Genomic DNA, 15,823 nt, shown 5'->3' on the forward strand with positions numbered 1-15,823 from the left:
TGAGGTTTCCTATATCATAAACTTCCATGGGATATAAGGAATTCCCCTGAGTGGCCCAAAAATTATTTTCTGATTCTTTCATGAAAATCTCTTTGTTTTGGAGAATATCATGAGACATTCACAAAGTTGTTGTTTTCCAACTCATTAAACTTGGTAGAAGATGTAAAAAGATGTCTGTATTCCCCTACTCCACTGATCACAACTTTTTTTCTTCTGTGTGAAATTACCTTGGTGTAACATTTGGGGAAATACAGAGCACATTCATCACCTAGCTTCAAATTACTACTTTTGCTGCTACAGGTACCTAGAGTACCTACACATTCAGTGGAGTGATCTTTGCTTACAAAAACTAATTCAGAGTACCTAAGCCAGATGCTCTAAACACTCTCGGGATGTTGGCTAGCTGAAGAGAGAAACTAATGTGTTTAAAAAATGCCTCCCTCTCCAGCCTTAATCTTTAAATTCTCTCACAATTCATTTATTTTAATAAGAACTCATTTTAATTAGTCTTTCATAGGCTTGATTTTGTTAATATTATCAAGAAATTAAACACAACTCCAACCGAACTTGTTCTTACAAGTTCCCATTCTCATCCAGCACTCAGAATTCATTTACTCTGGAAGAATATAATTGCTCTGCTTTAATATCTGCATAATGAGTGTTGGTGTTCATAAAATTCAACCCCACAAACCTCCTTTTTTATTACATTGCCAAAAGCACACTCATACTACTGTGCATGGACTATGAGCCTTCATCTCAAGAAGGTGATTATATGTATGAAAAAGGTACTGAGGCAGCACCTGATAAATTTATAGTAGTGTAAAAATTAAGAATTTAGATGAGAAATCTAAAAATCAATGGGAAAAAAACCAAACAAAACAACAAAACTTTAACCTAGATATAAATACCAGTGTTTACTTTGTTCCTTTGCCTTTTTTTTGCTCTCTTGTTCACACTCATAATTTTAGAGACCTTATGCAGGTGGGTCACATGCACTCCCATTCTACACGTGCTTTGCAGGGAATAGGAATGTGTTAGAACTGTATAGCAAATTCTATTATGTTTGTTAACTGCATTATATCATAGCATGCAGAATTTGGAAGGTAATGTCTTCTGAGAGTTTTCTGTCATCAGAACTATAACCCTGTGTCAGAGATGCTATGTGAAGCTACTTAGGTCATTTAAGCAAAAATATTAATGTGACAACTAATTTTATGTTCTTTATTGAATATGTCTGCCCAACTTTATCTTGATTTTCAGATTTTTGGAGCCCTAGGGAAGTACTGTACCTTTTGAATTGTGTTCAGGGAATTGAGCGTGCTCAACGTCATTTGCAATAAATCACTTGCTTCTGAAGGACAGCTTCAGGTTGGGACTCTTCACAGTCCAGAGTTCTGGACCTACCATTACCACCCTCTCTAGGATATGCCAGCACTCAGACATGCAGTGATCTTCCAGTCTATAAGGTGAGCTGTAGTATTTTTCTATGTGGTTTTAGTTTATGTCAAATGTGAGATAATTAGGTCACATCAATCTGTGAAAAATAGGATTAAAACTAGTTCATCTTTTGTTTGCCATTGTAAAAGAGCTTATGCAGAGATGCCTATGGTGCTTGTTACTTTGGGACAGGACAGTTTGATTATGTATCTAAATTCTTACACTTTTTCCTGTCATAAAAAAATGCAACAGTTAATCATCTTCTCACAAAAGTTTTATTGTGATACAAAAGTAATACAATAATAAATAAATTGTATTTTTGCAGTGTGTTGAACATCAAAATAATTTTTTTAAATGCCAGATATTTGAAGAAATCGTTTTCCCTTGGGATAAGTCAATCCTTTGAGATAGTATGTGGAACCAAATTTTGCACATTCTGGGGTTTTTTTGCTCTGTTCTCCACTTGTTCATCTCTGAAAATATTGGTATCTCTATTGAGCTGATGTGAATATTCACTTATTAAGGTTTCTACTGTTCAGTTACTGCAGCATTTCTGCTACAAACTATGCACAATGAAAATCTGTTCAAAAGTAAACTACAGCAGCAGCCATTTGGAGGAGAAAGACAAAACAGAAAAGGGTCATACCATTAGAGTTTAAGACAGATACAAGTATTTAATTCAATCTTATATCCAATATGAGTTAGGTCTTTTGGAGAAAAGGGTAGTGAGGGGTCCTGTAGTTAAAGGCTATGTTCTCTTGTATATGCTAAAGAACTTAATGTAATTATATTGGAAATTATAAATCTAAAATTTCTGAAATCCTTCAAGCTAAATACTGATTTGTATTTTTCTGTAATAAGCTTATATACATCCATATGTCATAGAAAAGCACAATTATTGCATTTAGTTATTAGAAATGAAATTGTTTGTTCAGCAAAGAGCATGTGAAACAAAAGACCATTGTCACTTGCTGTTAGTAGCTAGTTCATGCAGAAGGTTTCAGCTTACAAAAGCAGCATCAATAGCTAATGTGGAGTCCTGCTGTAGCTGGAGTCACCTTCATTTCCTAATTCTGCTGCAACCACAGTCCTCCCCTTGTTTCTACTGACTGCACACCAGAAATGGACCTTCAGTCTTCCCTGAGGAACAGCATGAAGTCCTCATGTGGGACCCCATTCCCTGTCACTGTGTTAAAAAAGGGGTGGCACTTTTCTGCCCACACTAAAAACCAAAGCAAAACCAAAGTTCTGCTCTTGCAAATGGTGATAAAAATTTAAACTATGTCCTGGTTTACTTCTCTGAAGAGAAAGAGCTAAAAGAATGTAGCTAGAAGCTATAGAAGCCTAACACTGCTCTAGACTTGAGAAAAAACTCCGTGGGTTTTTCAAGATTCTTTCTCCTGGCTAGAGCTGGAAATAAACCCTAGGTGACAGTATTCACACTCCAGTTTTATGTAGACTGTGAGATAAAGAAACAAGCGAAAATATGCAGCTTTCTTAAGGGTTTACTTAGATTATATTTATGTTAACACTGTAAATAGTAATCTAAGGCTCTTAGAAATATTTTTTTATTTATTATTATTTTTGCTTTTCATGTAGCAATTGGAAGAGGAAGGGGGAAACTGCACTACATCACAGAATACTATTCATCAGAACCAAAAGACCTTTACTTAGAGGCCAAACTCTTAACCATTATACCACATTTCCTAAAATGGCTTACAAGGAGGACTTGGAAGTAGGTGATCATGATTACCTAAAGAAAATGACCTGGCATTCTTGGAAAATTGAGAGTAGTAATTCCTTTAACTGCAGTAGTAACTGCAGTTTTTAATAAGTGATAAAATATTTCAGAAAGCTGGAAGACTCTACTTACATTTCGAGATTAACAAGTCTATAGAGAAGAAAGGTGAAGTCTGTTTTTTTTCCCATCCTGAGCAAGATAGAACTTTGTAGCAAAATACCAAGGTTCATCTAATTCCATTACTTCCTTCTATTTTCTGATTTTTTTGTTTTCTAGCTGCATACATATATGTGTGTGTATATATATGCATATACATACACACACACACACACACATACACATACACATATATATATATGTATGTGTGTACTCAGTTCAGGTCCAAAGGACTATTTAAATACTTTTCAGGTATATGTCAAAAAAACCCAAATGAAATTAAATACCCTCTACTGTTTAAAAAATGTTTTGAAATGTTTAGTGTAGATTATGTAGCTGTCTTTCAGGTGACTGAGATCAGGCAAAATTTAAAACATATAATGAAAAAGGTTTTTAATTTCAGTTTTGGGTGTTGCTTTCATTAAAAGATACAGATTGTGTTTATCATGTCATATCATTAATTAAATTGTGCAGAGCTGAGAAGAAAAAGGCATGAGACATGTAGTCCTTGGAGTTTGAGGTAGGCCTGTTCTGTGTCCAGTGCTCTGTTGTTGAACAAGAAGTTGCAAGGTGGGTGTAGACAAGCCCAGCCCAATGCACAAGAGCTTTGCTGTGAGCAGACCATTCAAGGCTTCACTTTGACCTCCTCATGCACCTCATTCACATTGTGGAAATTGGCCTATGGAATTTTCCAGAAGTGAATTTTCTGTACTTCTGTAACTTCTGCTAATTCTTTCCTGTGATGGCTTTGTTTTAAAATTGGTTGTTTAGTAAAGAAATAGGATTTACTTAAGAGAAGGCACTTCTGTTGATAACTCTGAACATTTTTAAAAGAGAGATTAGATGCTTCTCTCTGTATTTGAGCACTGAAGACATACTTTTGTTTTTAGAAGTACTGACAGCCTGCAGCTTTCACTAGTCTCAGGTTTGGGTTCTCAAAAACCAGGACTCATGACTGGCATAAAAGATTCAAATATCCTTACCCAAAACAGGTTTTTTGTACTTCTTGTCTTGCATCTTTATACAGATACTGTTGAAATTAATAAGTTACAGATTTTTGAGACAGTGAGCTTGTATTAATGAAAGCTCAAGAAGTACTGAAAATGCATATATCACACGAATGTTTCACTATTAGCTGGAATTACAGTTGAAGTGAGCCTCCTTTATTTTTCTAAAAGCATCCCTAGTGGCTGAGATATGTTGCTGTAGTCATGCACTATAATGATTGTCTACAAAACAGGTAAGTAAATAAGGAGATAAATTGTGTAAGTATGTGCATTTTTCTCAAGATAGGTAGCATTAAATGTTGGCAAATACTCAGCCTGAAGCTAATAGACATAAGACACTATGGACCATACCAGCAATAATGAAAGCTCTCAGTTACTCCCAGTCCTTACTGGTGAGTTCTGTAGGTATATCTGCAACCCCTCTGCAGCATCTAAGTTTGGGTGTCTAATCTCTCCTTATAGCACTGATACAGATATAAATGTTTATCTAGGACTGAATCTAGCCTTTAGGCTATGTCCTGAACTCTCTTTTCTCTCAAAGTCAAATATTATTTTTATCTTTTATTGACTTGACCATCTGACTCCACTCAGCATTTGTTTCTGGTCAAATGCACTAGGTCTAATCTGACTTCCCAAAGTCGTGTTCTTCGGGCATGAAATGGGTTTTTATTACTGAGGTCCACAGTGCAGATCATTGCAAGTTATGTAATAATATGAAAGGACATATAATTGAAAGGCTGTCAGAAGATAAAGGGTATCAAGCTTCCCAGAGTGTTCACATTGCAGCTCCTGAAGCTGGCTGACATTGAAAGAGCGATTCAGTGTTCAGTGTTCAGTGCCGGCCCCTCTGGCTGCAGCTCTGCTCCTCCTCACTGCTGCCTGTTGAAATATCACAGAGTCTGCAGCATGGAATTTAATACAGGAGCTTTCCATTAAAGACATTATCTGCTGCATTTCACAGTTACTTCTAGCTCAACTTACCACTAGGAACACAGTACTTTGTCCTTGAATAGGCAGGATTGCCTTCATCCTATTCTTCCCACTGTAGCAGCGAGGAGAGTGTGAGTAAATACTGAGCAATGCACAACAAGTGAGTAACTGCAATATAGGCATATATTATTCTTGAATTTGTTTTAAATGTCAAGCAATAATATGTGGGAAGTAAAAGTAAGTCTTTAACTATCCTGACATTCTCCTAAATGTAAAAAACCATAAGAGATGCCTGTATTTACTACAAATAATAAAACTGGACCGTTACGCTAATCAAATTCAAATCAGTTCAACTGCATAATTTTCAGTGAATAGGTGCTTATAAAACACAGAATGAACTCCAGAAGCGAAGGTTCATTGCTTCCTAATCAAAAGCAGTCAGCTTTAAACACCAGCCAGTCAGGTGATAGGTTTGTCATTTCTCAGCTGTGCTCTTGGAGGGAATTTGCCAAGAAGGCTTGACAGCCTTTAAACTTCGCAGAGCATTTTTTGCCTGTTTTTGAACATCATGTTGAGCTACAAAAACCTCCTGGGAGACTGGGAGGAGAGGCAGAATAACAGCAGTTCTATTAAAATATATTTGCTGCAATGAATGTCAAGCAGAGTTTATGATGCAAAAAAATCAAGTATTTCCTGAAAATAAATTCTGACCCCCCTCAGGTCTGATTCTTCCTTGTCTAATGGTGTCCAGCTACTTTGGGGGCTGAGGAGTGTCACTGATTAATTGCCTGGCTGTCAGAGAAATAAAGGTTCATAATATATAATTGAAAACTCAAAAATCAGGGTATCTGAACTATCATGGGAAGCTTAAAATTAATATATCACTGCTATGTACAATTAACAGTCCAAGTAAGAAATAATTTATGTTTGTAATTTAGAACAATGGCAGCTCTCCAGTGAAAAGGTATTTACAGTAGTTTTACATTTCTTGCTAGAGGCTTAGTACAAAAGGGAGAGACAAAAATTAATATGCACCAAGGCAGTTAAAAAGAAACCTGTCTTTGAACTGTTCTTTCATTTTAATCAGCATGAGCTCTGCTAAATAGGTAAAAGAATTATGAGTAGGAGGCTAGCATATAGGTTACTGAGGGCAAATCACTCTCAGGGGAATAAGTTTGCAATCTGAGCAACAGAGTCAGAACTGTGCATGATTTGGGATGAACAGGGCTTCTCTGTTTTGACCCAGCATCCACACCAATTGCATGGTGGCCAACCTGAAGTCCCTCAACCAAATCCCCCAACATGAAGGTCTCTTCTCTTCTCCAATGGCAATTATAACACTGTGCTAGAAGAATTTTTCAGTGTCTTCTATTTCTATTTTCCAATGTCTTTCTAATACCATTCTAGTGTTTTCTATTTCACATCCTCAGCTTTGGGATCTCATACATGTTTTAGTAATTTCTGGTATTGGTTAAAGTGCCATTAAGCTTCTTAAATTCTTAAATGGTTTCTTGGAGGGATTTTGTTGGATTTTTTTTCTTGTAACTTAGGTTATAAAAGTAGCACCATAAACATTAATTGAAGAGCCATTAAGCAGTAGGGCTGTTTGTTTTGGGTTGATAGAGGACATAAAACTTCATACCCTGTGGTGGAAAACAATTAGATCTGATGATGAACATGCTATTAAATATACCATTACCAGACTTCTATCAGTTTAACTTTAGAAAATAGCAACCAGCTGTAGTCAAAGCATACACAAAGGATAGAAAGTCATATTTTAACTGTCATGTCATAGCCTGTTATAAATATTGTCATTTCTAATGTTTTATGCTAATGACAGTGACTAATAGTAGTCATTACCTCTGTTCATTCTCATAAAAATTTCCTCTAGAGAATATGATCACAGCTAGAGTGCTGTTTAAAATTAAATTCTGTTTTTCTAAAATAGATAACATAAAAATATTTAAATACCGAGAGGTAGTTTAACTATTTTATTTTGTAATAGCATATGTTCAACAACTACAGCTTTTGTTAATTGTGCCATAAGTTGAACAGATACCCCTTTTAGAAACATTTCTGGCATGCTAGTGTTTGTCATGTCTTCTTATAGTCTCTGAACAATGGAATAAAAGGGGAATCTCACAGAAGCCATAAAAAAGTCTGATGCTACCCCTGTAGAGGCTTAATATTAAGAACATTGAATTTTCTCATCCATTTCTTATTTCAGTTATGAATTCTGCTTACTTGACAGGTACAGAGTACTTCATTATGTGCACTAACAGAAATGCTTAAATGGATGAAGCAGCTATTTACGTCTGATAGGAGCTAAGTGGGACATTAAATTAATGCCAAATAAGTGAGTGCTCATTTTAGTTTTGTTATAAATGGCTGCAGCACAGCAGTAATGTGTTGACTCTTATGTGCTGACAAGTTCTATATTTCTTACAAACTTCCCTTAGAGCTCGTCGTGGAAAGACAAATTCACACTCTGCATGATGAAATTAGCAGCAGATGCATTAATAATTGAATAAGGTTCTCTGGAGACACACCACAGCAAAGAAAGAGAGTTGTTGACTGGCTGGTTTAAGTAGAGGCTTCTGTTCTTATATATATATGCACTTACATAAGCCATGAGTCAAGAGCTGCTGCCTGTATGTAGCCTTTGATATCAAATCCACTTCCTGCTCTTAGAAGACTTTGCAGAGTTACATTTGACAGGTCCACGAGCAGACTGACAACCATTAATCTGAGCAAAGCATGGCCTTGCTCTCCCCCTTCTCTCTGACTGTTCTTAAACTTCAAGGCAAACTGAATGCAGGTTCTTTCTGAAGAAATCATCTCCAGACAATGAGTGGGATATGAGTGACTGGAAGACTTTCACTGTATGCCAGACCCTTGTCATGGACCTCCATTTCTATAGGATTGAAAGTTTCCTAAAGAGCTAATCCCAGCTTCTCTCACAGAAGGATTAGGATACTGCCATCTTCCATTCTAGCAAACATGATGTTCTTTGATTTATCCACATGCCCAGGTCTGAAAGGGAAGCAATTTCACAGAATTACAAAGAGACCACAGTGAGGCACCTGATCCCACTTCCCTCCTCAAGAAGGCCCATCCTAGAGTCCATTGCACAGGCTCATGTCCAGACAATTCTTTAATATCTCCAGTGAGGGAGACTCCACAACCTTTCTAGACAATCTGTTTCAGTGCTCAGTCACTGCAAAAAGTTAAAATATTTAAAAGATTAAAGAAGTTCTTCCTCATATTCAGGTGGAATTTCCTGTGCATCAGTTTCTGACCATCTTGTATTGCTCAGCCCACTGAGCACAGCCTGGAAACATCGTCTTGACACCCTCCATTCAGATATTAATAGACACTGATGAGGTCCTCTCTCAGTCACCTCTTCTTGACGCTCAACAGGCCCAGCTCCCTCAGCCTTTCCTTGTAAGAGAGAGACTCCAGTCCCTTAATCATCTTTTTTCCCCTCCACTGGACCTACTCCAGGAGCTCCATGTCTCTGCTGTATGAGGAGCCCAGAACTGGACACAGAACTCCAAAGGTGCCTCACCAGGGCTGAGCAGAAGGGCAGGATCCCCTCCTTCAACCTGCTGGCAGTGCTCTTCCCAATGTACCCCAGGATACCATCATCCTTCTGGGCCACAAGGGTACACTGCCAGCTCAATTTTTGTCTTTTGGACAATAGCAAAGAAAGCAAGAGGACTGCCAGAAAAATAACTCCGCTTTTTAAAGATACCACCAACTCTTTGATGTAATTTTTAATGGTTACTTTGCAGTCACACCAAATAATATTGTGCTCAGAGAATATTGACAAAATAGTGTGATATTTCATCCACAGCAATACTATTGGAGCAAATGCTTCCGGGTTTAAAATCAGAACTTTATTGCACTATTGCCAAGAGAGTGATAGTAATTTGAATAGTCTGAAAAATTGTTCCAGTTTAAAGAAAGCCAAGATTTAGCACAATGTTATTAGATTAACTACACAGAGATCTCCTAACTATGCATGCAAATTTCTGTCACTGGTTTTGAGCACAGGTTGAATTGACTTCTGTGATTTGCTTTCCTCCAGGTCATTTTATAAATCTTAGGATCTGTAAGAAAAACTTACCTTCAAAATATCTATCAGCGTATTTTCTGGAGTTTCATCAGTTAAAGAAATGCTAAGTCTAATCTTTTATTTTAAAGATATTGCAATATTTTGCATAAATTAAAATATTATTTAATGAAGTGGGACTGTCTTTAAAGCAATACTCAAGACTCAATTGTCTTTAAAACAATACTTCAGTTCCTTCTATTTACATATGCAATTCTTTTTATTCAAGAACAGTGCATATGTTATTTATTTAGTAAGAGTTTGGTATGAATTTCATCATAATGGAAATATGGAATTTGAGATCTTTTTAGTATGAGAAACATTTAAACAGTTTCTGTTGTCACTTGAAATAAGAGTTAAGTCCCAGAGATTTATATTTGTATCATGACGTATTGTCTCAATCTAAATCACAGAATCACAGAATAACGAGGTTGTAAGAGACCTTCAAGATCATCGAGTCCAACCCAGCCCTAACAACTCAACTAAGCTGTGGCACCGAGTGCCACATGTAGATGCTCTGAAACGCTCCACAGGTGGTTCAGCTGAGGAAAGAACAGTACATATTTTGCTTTGTGATATTGAACCACAATGCAGATATTAAGAGATCAGAGAAAATCAAGTGAAGGAATACGCATGCCAAAATAATGCCCTGGTTTCAGCACCACATCTTCTTTTGGAGTGCTTGGAACAAAGACATGAAAATTTGATTTACATAAACGTTTTTAGTCAATAGAGCTACCATTTCAGAATTAATAGTTTTCATTTTACTCACACATGTATAATACATTTCATTGCTGTTTAAAAAAAGTTATCTTACCATCATCTGAGTTTTTAACAAAAAGACTAAGTACTCCAACAAGGTCATGAACTGCTGGATGAGAGGAATATACATGATTTGCATAGAACAAAGAGGAATAAAGAGACTTCATTGATAGGGGTGGAGGGAGAAAGATCACGAGTCATTAACTATGGCTTTATGCTTCACATCTCTCTACAGTGGGTTTAATCCTATTAACTGATTTCCATTCATTCTGTCATTTCCATGGAATAAGATCCTAAGTCTTCTTCAGGTTAGAAATGAATATTATGCAATCCATTAACTTTTGTACCTATTGTTAGCATATATAAGGTACATCAGTGGTACCAATGTTTATTCTCAACATCCAAATCACCAAATTTCACAGCTCTGGCAGTTATTACTCCTGTAAAAGTGATATTTCTAAAACCTAGTGAATGAATAAACCAATGGGTTTTTTGCATGTTTTGCAGGTCACTGAACGTTCAAAACAGCAAAGCAAATTAAAAGAACTCCTTCCCTTTTTCTATTACAGTAGTTTTGTACTTGAGTATATGAGCATTTGCTAATATAAAAGATATTGAGGAAGATATGAAGGGAACTTCTTCTAACAGTGCCTTATAAGGTAAAAATAAATGTTGCATTTTAAATCACAACTCTCCTTGAAATTTTATTTCATTTTAAAACGCATCTTGAGCACCAAATTTTTGTCTCTGGTAACTTACAATCAAACAACTCCACTTATATTGAAAATAGAGTTTTCTAACTGTCATCCTGTAACCTCTGCCTGAAGATGAAGTAGCTATATTCTTGATTTATGTCTCATCACTACTATTTATATTTCTGCAAGCTATAAAATTTTTACCCCTTGTACATTACCCTTCATGGTCTTCCTCGGTTGTTCCCTTCTGTTATTGTTGTTGTTGTTATTGTTATTATTGTTGTCATTATTATTAATTACTATGTTTCTTTGAATAATTGCCCAGCTACTGTTTAGGTGCATCCTTTTTTTGGAGTAAGTTGGCAAGTCTGTTAGTACTCCATGCACCTATTTGTACTTCTCTACAAATTACCCAAGAGAATAAATTCTTTCCTTAGACTCAATATGTGAAATTAGGTTGGGGGGGGGGGGGGGGGATGGCGGGGGGGGAGGATGGGGAAAAACAAGACTTTTTTTTTTTTTACTTATTTTTCTGAACTTGAACATGGCTGTGGATAAACTGGTATATGCTGCAGTCTCTATAAGTACTCTGACAGAGCACAACCTATAGAAATGGCCAACACAACTGAAGCAGAGTAAGATGCTGCAGCAGCAAATTATTGCAGAATATCAGTTCTTTCCTTAGGAGCTCTTGGGATGATAGACTAAGCATGGAGAGTGTCTGTAGAGAGTTCTTGTCTACTGTGTTCAAGGAAAGCAAATATACAGGGTTGAAGTCACTGTGCATTTCCAGATTGTCCTCTGAGAGCTGTGATAACTGTGCTGAGTTGGCAGGGCCAAAAATTCAACACAGAAGTCTCCACAGAATTCATTTGTTTTCTTTGTAGCCCACTCTGATAAGAGAAAGGTCAGGTCTTTCTATATATTCTCTGTAAATCTTTGAATTTAATAAATTGGATGGGATGCCAATTACACAGAATGATCCAAAGTTTGGGATAAAATTATACCACTTCGTTCATCCCAGTAAGTAATACCATGATTCTACTTCTGCTATTTGAGAAAGTAGGACTTATTTTTTGAATATTTTTTGAATATTATTTTTTGAATGAGAAGTGCAGCCTTTTCTGATCACAGGCAAAGCTGGGTATTTTTTACTAGCTTTTCCCTTTTAATGTCCAGTCTACTGAAAGAGACTTCCCTCTCCCATCATGTTTTTTTGGGTTCCCTAATCCAATTCGTGCTGTCAGCTTTCTTGCTTCTCTTCTGTGTTTCTGATAATGCAGAGATAATGTGCAGGATATCTCCTGACCAAAATAAAAATGTCTAGTTTGAACTTCCCTATGCAAAAATGTCTAAAATGCCTCTCTCCCACACAGCTGCAGTTTCCTGTCCTTTCTGTTACCTACCTTTGCTAATCATAGCTCCTGTGGAGTTGATATAAGATTTGTTCAGAGGTTTCTGCAACCTAAAAATGCCAATCTTCATGGGGCATGAAGAAAATTAAGAAGACAGAACCAGTAAATTTTGGTTACAATCCTAATCCAAGATGGAAATTCAATCCATGCACTTTCATCTTCCTGTAAAATAATATTTAACACTCATCTCCATAGTTACATTTGTATGCTCTGAATGTGTCCTCTAATGTATTTCTAAACTTGTCATTCTGAGATATAAAACCTTTTTGAACATAGATGGTACAGTAAAGACTTTTGAAAGATAATTACAAGTTCAAAGACTTCAGTTAGGGCAGCAGTTCCTCAGTACGAGCAACTTGATCCTCTTAGTCACTAGATAAATGCACAAAGTTAGAAAGGCTGGAATCTCAAGATGGAAGTTGGGAACACAAAGCAAGATGGAATACATTTTTTTCTCTGAAGAATAAAAAGCTGTGTTCCTTGGAGGCTGCCTAGCAGGGAGAACTGAAATTTAGGCAAGGAACAAGGATATTGTGCTTACACAACAGTGCTTGCATAGAAATTACCCATAAAGACCCAAGGACTACAAGGTGCTTCAAGATCAGGTGACAACGCAGATTTAAAAGGATGACTTGGAGCAGCTCCTGAAACCTCCTGTGCCCAGACATGAGCAGAAAGCTGGATGTTGGTATAGGAAGTTTCCTTGCCAGGGCAACAGATTTTGCACTCTATAGTTTTAACAGCAAATTTCCATGAAGTTAAAGCATTATAAGTGAACCCAGAGTTTGGCTTATTTGTTTCCTTTTAAGCAATAATCAAGAAAAGGCTAGCAATGCATGCATCATTTTCCATAGTACTAAAACAGACAACAAATTATCAGTGTTTACATAAATAAGAAATAACACAGGTTGGAATCATACTTTTCTATGGGTTAAAAACTAAAATTATCAGTATGAAGCACCCTCATCTCTCAGTAAATGGAGTACAGATAAAGGCTGCATGTGTTGGCAGCAGGCTATATAATTATCTTCCACTTGGGCATGGGGGGTTGGTGAAATCAGCAGTTACATTCATAAACAGAGGACCTCTTTCAGATTGTGGTATGGACCCAGAAAGAGATGGCCTGTTGGATAATCAGTGCTACACCTAAGCCAAGGTTACAAACCTAGTGACAGGTTACCCAGCAGGAATAACTGCCAACAGAGAAAGTTCATCCCCAGGCTCAGGAATCTGAGTCTCATTTTTGTCTCAAAGGGGAAGAATTTACAACGTGTTTATTTTTTTTTAATAAGATGTCACATTGCCCTAGAAGTTTTATCTGTGTTAAATGTACAGAACAGAATTCAACATAAGGGTTCCTCTAGAAGACTTAAGTGGGGTTTGCCATGTTTATTCTTATTGAGGGATACGGGAATAATGTTCTCACCAGAATTATGGTTATTCTCATTGCACATAAACACATATTTATGAAATGCATTAGAAGCATTTCAGTTCAGTGCTTACTAGGAATTAGGCATAGTGATTTGTTCAAGCTCATTTGGCATCTTTTAAAAAAGTTGTTTTTCTCTGGGCTCTTCTGCCTTTGCTTGTTTCTAAATGAAATTAATAATAAAATTTTCATTTACAGGGAGCACTGACAGTTTAGCCACTAGAATTTTTCAAGTATTTTAGGTGCAGATTAAAGCAGGCTATTGGGCTATAAATCAATCTGATATTGTAATTGCAGGTCCCATTCAACTGTTTATTGTTTCTTGGACATCAGTTACACATCAAGCAGGTGTTTCTTTTAGGGATGGACACAATGGCTTCTAGATATTTTCTATAAATCAAACGAATTTAAAATCAAGGAATAAAAATTACTATCCAGAGTTCTGAAGTAAATCTTTCTACAATTTGTCAAAATGCATGTTGCATATCGGTGTATTTCTCGGTGGCCCATTTTAACATAATGTCTGAGATGTCTTATCTTTTCAGTTCTATCCTACTTATATTTTTATGCACTTGCTATTTTGACATCTCACTTTGAGTCATATTCTTATATTCTAATTAAAGTACATTCAGCATCAATATTTATATGAATACCAAGTAGTGGAATGCCTTTTATTATGGCTTTCCAATTATTCCTATTGCTTTTTATCATAATCTCATCCAGTTTTTTAACTGCACCCAATCGACCCTAGTCCAAAGAGATATTTAAGGTATGACAATATTGACATAGAGAGCAAGATTTTTTGTAATGACTGGTTGTTTAATTGGTACTTGAATGGCAAATATTTTGGATATTTGGGTACTGTGTTTGTCGATTAGATCAGGAAGAATTAGCTCTGCAGAGAACCTCAGAAGAGGATGCAAGGACTGTGAGACTTTTGCAGGCTTTTCTAATGTACCATATAATGACAACATGGAAAAAATTATCCTGAATTAAATAAAAAAATGTCATCTGTGTTCTCTATGTTTGTTGTGTATCTGCTGTTCTTGTGCTCCAGATCTCTTTCTTAGAATTTCTACTTGCCCTATATCCCAGAAATATTTTCTGTAATATTGTGTTAAGTTTAGCATTACCATTTACTTTTGAGTAAAAACCACTTAGTTGGTAAATATTTTTGAACTGTTGAAAATCATTCAGCTCATCCCAGTATCTGTGGATTCAGCTGGAAGAATGAGGTAACGGTAACATTACAGTAGCAAATAATTCACTTGGAGAACACAATGTACATGCTTCAGAAGTACAGGTGCCTCATAGAATCCTGCATGTGTCTGTCCTGTTAACAAAAGGGCAGGTATTTCCATCACGTGGAAATTGTGTGGCACAAATAGTTCTCTGTGAGAACTGGAAAAAGGGACAGCATGACTGATTTTGTCAAGGGCAAAAGGAGAGTGAAGGGCAATGCAACAAAAAAAATAATATAATTTAAAAGATTTGAATGATCCTTATCCAAGCAAAGGATAGCTAAGAGTGATAAATGTAATAACTGTGAAAAATAAACATGAGAACTCATTTAAGCTTTTTACTAAAACTGCAAAAGACTTACCATAAGCTATAAAAGATGTCATTAAATCATTAGCCTTTACAATTTGTGTATTGCAGTTTGAGATACCTCTTGGTCTCCCAGTACTCTGATCAGGAATTGATACCTGTAAGCAAGTTCTAATGTCAGACAGACAAAGAAAGTAAAATATAAAGAAAAGTCATGTCTTACTACAGTGAGACATTCTGTTCACCTCAGTGGGTCTCATCATAGGTGGTAAGACCCGTCTCTAAAATTATGGTGTGCTAAATATGAGAGTATAGGAGACAGTTCAATAAATGGGCTACATCAAGTCAGTTCAAAGATGTTCTGTGGAATATAGTCTATGTACCAATAAAAATCTCCACTATTTTTATTAATTCTATTAAAGTAACACACTACCTCCAAATATTTATAGAGATCAAGCAGACTCATTTCAGTACAAGCCCTTCATACATACCAGAGGGACCTTTCCTGAAATGTAAACAGTTGGCATCTGCTGAACCATAATCCCTAAATCAGAAACACAAATGTTTGGATTAACAAAAAATTGAAAGG

The 15,823-nt window shown here is 36.3% G+C and overlaps 1 protein-coding gene across 7 annotated transcripts in view; it reads left to right on the forward strand.

Annotated features, from left to right (window-relative positions):
* KHDRBS2 (KH RNA binding domain containing, signal transduction associated 2) overlaps nt 1-15,823 on the forward strand; it is a 349,074-nt gene that overhangs the window by 327,452 nt on the left and 5,799 nt on the right. The window contains exons 11-12 of one of the 7 annotated variants that reach the window (XR_013339754.1): nt 1,261-7,627; nt 10,655-10,837. The gene's annotated coding sequence lies outside the window, so the exon portion shown is untranslated. Of the gene's footprint in view, nt 1-1,260; nt 10,838-15,823 lie in introns of those variants that run through there. The other 6 variants (XR_013339752.1, XR_013339755.1, XR_013339756.1 and 3 more) reach the window with 6 other exon arrangements.

The sequence above is a fragment of the Lonchura striata genome, chromosome 3, assembly GCF_046129695.1.
Source record: "Lonchura striata isolate bLonStr1 chromosome 3, bLonStr1.mat, whole genome shotgun sequence".
NCBI classification, from domain to species: Eukaryota; Metazoa; Chordata; class Aves; order Passeriformes; family Estrildidae; genus Lonchura; species Lonchura striata.